The sequence below is a fragment of the Cornus florida genome, unplaced genomic scaffold, assembly GCF_030987335.1.
Source record: "Cornus florida cultivar Cherokee Brave unplaced genomic scaffold, ASM3098733v1 CherokeeBrave_3.0.0_Hap2_Chr11, whole genome shotgun sequence".
Lineage (NCBI taxonomy): Eukaryota > Viridiplantae > Streptophyta > Magnoliopsida > Cornales > Cornaceae > Cornus > Cornus florida.
The window spans coordinates 79,529,195-79,535,194 of NW_026775581.1; positions in this window are offsets into that span (position 1 = coordinate 79,529,195).

A 6,000-nucleotide genomic window follows, 5' to 3' on the forward strand; every position below is an offset into this window, starting at 1 on the left:
GAAAATTTCATCCGTTGCACTAAATTGTTAATATTCTCAGCCAACATCTGATTAATTAGCTGTTGATTTACTTTGATTTTAGCCCCTTATTCCTGATGTTGAGGTTATTTCTCAGGCAAATTTTATGACTGAGACCGAGTAAAAGCCATAAATATAGGTTGAATTTATATACTTCCGGGGTCCCCACCGGGAGTGCCAAATTGTTTGGCTCTTTTTTTTTTAGAGGCGTGTCAAAGTCTTTCAACCCAAGGGGTTGGATAGCCAAACTATCCTTGGTGCTAACCGAATTAATAATCCGCCCTTTCGTGAATCAAGCGACTGCTGGAATGCAAGGATGACCCCTTCCTTCAGGTTCTTCGACGCCTCAATAAAAAGGACTTTCAGCACTATAAGTAGAATGGATGAAGGGAGTAAAACAAATTACATGAGCATTCATCAATTCCAAGAGACTTAGAAAATAAAAGTAAAGGGGATTGAAGCCAAGCGTCGACTTTTATTTCATAAGTAAAATTAATTCCCATACAGAATACAAGAATTGTAAATGTAACACTGGGCTACTCCTATGAACAGAAATAAAGTACCAGTAAAAGATTGTACAAAAATTGCAAAGAATGAAAAATCATAAGCAAAAGAAGTGTAATACAATGAAAAGACTTAAGTAAATTACAGAGAATGAAAAATGCGTTGTGTGGTCGGAGACCTTTTGCACAAGGCCTTCTTCTTCTATTTATAGTTGAGGCTCCAAGCAGTTACTAAAAGAAGTTTTCTTTTCAAATTCGAATATTATATTTGAATTAAAAAGAAAACTCCCTTATCCAAATACACTTCATTTTGTCTTAAGCTTATCCACATACACTCATTTTACCGCTTATCCAAATGAACGTATTTTTTGGAATCAAACTGACATAGCTGTAATTCGTAACTTTAGACTCCAATTTGAATAAGAGTCCTAAGTGTTTGCATCAACTGTAAATAATCATTTATTATTACAGCTCATCATAAGAAGTCATCCAACAATTAATTAATTGAAGTAAGAATTTTTGTCAAATTATTCTATGCCATGTAGCCGAATTAAATTTTTTTTTTAAGGTGCAAACAATTACTCACTAGTCTAATTGGTAAAATGTTCATCTTTTTGGACAGATATGCTCGTTCATGTTTGAGCCCCCCTCCTTGTTTGTGTGGATAAAAAAAATAAAATAAAATAAAATAAATCCAAAAGACCATTATCTGATTATTATTATTATTATTATTTTGGTTCAATTATCATCAGATGAAATTTAGCTTTTTTCGTCAATTCGGTTTTCAATTTGAATGAAATCTAATTGGAAGGTTGGATAGATTAAAAATTCAAAACAAAATCATTATAAACTCTAAACTAGTCTTGATATTAAATTTTTATAGAGTCTTTTACATGCATGTTTACATGATAAGTGTGTACTTTGCCTTGACAAAAAATAAATAAATAAATAACAAAAAAAAAAAAAAGTGTGTACTTTGTTATTCAACCTAAAACATATAGATAAAGTATCGTGTTGACTTTAAGGGTTTCATCCAAAGACAATTTAGATGTTTTGATAATAATAAACCATTAATGGTGTTTAAAGATTAATGTTCACATTGAGTGTTATAGATGATTTACATTTAAAAAAGAACCTCAATGAAGATTATAAAGATTATTCCAAATATTCCATTACTCGAGATCACATCTATGGAAAGTAAATGATACAAAGGAACATGAAGTTGTAAGGAACCAAATGCAAAGTCCATTCAAACATAGCTTGGACTGTAACGAGCAAGAAGGTAACTCAAAAAAAGCAAGAAAGCAAGAATACCTCAAAACCTAAACGATCATGGACAAAGCTTGAAGAAAGGAGTAGATAGCTTGGTGAGTGCTAGATTAAATTGTAAAGTTATTTTTGAAGTAACTTCATTTGAAAGCTCGTCTCTTATAGAACCATGCATATCATTACATCATATATTCCTATATCCATTAGCAAGATACTATAAACTTCATTCACACGTATAATTGACTTCATTCACACATATAATTAACATATGGTGTAATACCCTTAATTTTAAAAGGATAATCTCGGTATTTATTTATTTGTTTTAATTGTATTTTTAATTATTTAATTAATTATTTGACTAATTGCTTATGTGTTTAATTGAATTAGGTATTACTTGATTATTTGATTATGTGTCTATGTATTATTTGTATTTATCTATGTGTTAATTGTTTAATTAGATTATGTGCTTAAATGGTAACTTGGGTAATAATATTTAATCTGATGTATATATTTTATATTTAAATAATAAAAATATACATAAATTTGATACGTGTTATGTTTTAAGTTACTTTATAATATTATGGTAACTTAAGTATTATTGAATAATCCATTAATAAATAATGGAATGTGTATAATTTATTTATTTAAAAAACATATACATAAATTATATACGTAATATATTTTACTTACCTTTTTAATATATATAAAAGGGAAAGTAATTTATTACTTACTTTTATGGTAACTTGGGTAGTAATATTTAATCTGATGTATATGTTTTATATTTAAATAATAAAAATATACGTAGATTTGATACGTGTTATATTTTAAGTTACTTTATAATATTATGGTAACTTAAGTATTATTGGATAATCCATTAATAAATAATGGAAGGTGTATAATTAATTTATTTAATAAACATATACATAAATTATATACGTAACATATTTTACTTACCTTTTTAATATATATAAAAAGGAAAATAATTTATTAATTACTTTTATGGTAACTTGGTTAGTAATATTTAATCTGATGTATATGTTTTATATTTAAATAATAAAAATATACGTAGATTTGATACATGTTATGTTTTAAGTTACTTTATAATATTATGATAACTTAAGTATTATTGGATAATCCATTAATAAATAATGTGATGTGTATAATTTATTTATTTAATAAAGATATACATAAATTATATACGTAACATATTTTACTTACCTTTTTAATATTTTAATATTTATTTTTTTTAAGTTGACTTGGATTGGGAAAAGGGTTAGGGTTATTTTATTTAGCCTATAAATATATAGCTATAGGTTGTAAAAGGGGGTTAAAAATATTCACATGATATATTCTAGAGAGAGAGAGTTAGAGAGGGAAGGAGGAAAAAAAAATCCTATAGAGAGAAGATCAAGGAAGAAGAAATTTAACTTTCGATCCGAAAGTTTAAGGCAAATTCTTCTTCTATCTCTTTCCCTTTGATTCGTGTTTCTGTACATGCCTAGGAAATTCCAAGATTTATTAAACACATAAAATAAAATAACTATGCATGTTTAATTGGATTAGAACATAGGTTTTATGAATTTGGTTCATATATATTCTTGTGTTATAAATTGATAAATGCATGATTTTGATTTAATTTCCGGTGTGAATTTTTACATGTTTAAATTATGTATTTTTCATAGCTGTGGAATGATGGAACGTAGAAACATGCCTAGAATTCCTGAACATTAAATAGGAACTAGGTTTGGGTTTAAATAAATTTAAATAGACTCAATCATAATAATGCTTGCTATTTGACTGTTTTAAACAAACGAATAAATTTAATCTTTTAATATGCTTTAGCAATTGAGATTATATGTGTAGGATGAATTGGATATGGAGAATGCTTATTTGACAGTATAATAAAATATCATCATATGTATAAGATTCAGTTTATGTAGGACATATGATATAGAAAACTTAAATAAATAATAAGTCATTCCTATTTTGTGATAACTTGATATCATATTATCATAGTTATTTCTGGATTGTTTGATGTATTTCTTTAATCGTTACATTAATTGTTGGATTGTGTGGTTTAATGTACCGATATGGGACGGTAGCATTTTAGGGATGGATTAACTTATCAATTAAGTCCTACCTATTTTATACAAGGGAATGGATTAACTAAAATGTTAAGTCCTACTTATATTCAAGTAAGATCAGCTGAACAAGTTGAATGACTTATGGATGATTAATTTATTATATAAGGGAATGGATTAACTAAAATGTTAAGTCCTACTTATATTCAAGTCGGTCAGCTGAACAAGTTGAATGACTTATGGAGGATTAATTTATACTGAATAGGATGGTTACTAGATTATATATATATAAGTATGGTACCATGATATGAGCTTGAGTCTCAGGATCAGTGGTTAGGGTGCGTATATCGCCAGGGATGTGTAGCTAGATATAGTGTAGTTGTGTACCCTGTTAGGTCTAGATACTCATGCCCACTATATGTGCGTTTTGTTTGTTGCCTACTATTCAGGTTGAGACAACCCTATAGTCTAGTGAGGTTCCTTTAGTGTGTGTGTATATATATACGGACTACTAGTTACTGTTAGATTGACTAGGATGTATACGTGTATCGGATCTCTGCTTGGACTGTAGTAGGGTAGAACTTGTTTGTGGGCCTGACCCACCATTATTTTTTAGGTGTTCGTTAGGAGTAGAGGTTGTTCGTGCTGAGCGGGGATCAGTCTACTTCATTCTTCCGATGCTACACAGGAGTTCCTTTATGATTCAGTTTCCTGATTTAGACAGTTATTGCTATCATTTGTTTAGTTTGGATTTTCTAAGGGTCCACACAATATGGATTCCCGAGTTGTATTATGGAGTATCAGTTATATCAGAAGAGTTTATTAATTAATGGAAATATATTCTAAGGTTTATTATTAGATTATCATTTTAGTTTCTTATCAGCATTTTATTTATTCTTCTTTATTCTTTTGTACTCTGTGTTCGTTTATTGCCAATTTTGTTTTTGATATCCTCGGGTATTCGGGCGTGGGCCTGGCCAACCCGCATTCAGGAATCCCAGAGTATCACATATGGAGTCTTTACCAAAGAATGAGTTTGTTCAAGCTTGCTTAAACTTTGAAAGAATTCAATACTTGTGCTAGAAAGCTAAAATCGACGGATCTAAGGGGGGGCTTGAGTGTGCTCAAGCCCACCCAAAAAAATAAAAAAAGAAATTTAATTACTAGCTAGTATTAGCCAAGCCACCCCATTGACAATTCTTGGATCCGCCCTTAACCATGCACATCAATCACATGATTCATTTTGGTCTTTAGAAAGTAAAGGTTAAGGCTTAGAACTTAAATTACTCATCCATAAAGCCTTCATTACCATGACTTGGTAAATGACCTTAGAACCTTTTTCATACATTTCATGATAAGCTGTTTTTTGGCTAAGTATGAAAAATGCATTTTTGAAGCAAACATATTTTCAAGATAATTTTTCCTGGTAATTACTACTTACATTCTACATAGCCTAATGTGATTTTATGAGATTTTGTTATCCATTATACATTGACCTACATGTAAAATCATTTTTACCAAAACTGTCGAGAATCCTACTTTGTACTAAAACTGAATTTTTACATTTTAATTTAGTAGGCATTAAATTTTCTTGTATATTTTATTGAATCCAAATAGAGTGTACTTCATTATTTACATTATAAACTTAAAGTAAATGGACATATAAAAATAATATACCCATTTACTTAAACGATGCAGAAAGTCTACTAAGCCATTCAATCATGAGTTCACTCAGCCTATAAGACAAATTCAAAATGCTGCTGAAAGCAGTTTCATGTCGACCGGTTTTAGATACACGTTGACCGGTATCTAGGCAGTAGCCAATTCAAGATCATGAGCTCTCACATCGACTGAAACTAACTTCACGTCGACCGGTTTGGCTAAACCAATCAACCGGTTTGAGCTACATGTCGATCGATTTTGTCGCAGATCTGCATAATTATGCCCTCAAACGGCTATATTCTTCAATGGAGCTATAAATACATGGTGTGTGCCGTACCGATTCACCAAAAGTTTGCAAAGATATGTACTAAGAGTGTGAGTGTGCAATGTGGCCAAGTTTTAAATTTATAAAGCCACTACTATCTCTAACTAAAAATATAGCTAGTGTGAGTAGGGATCGTCCCAAG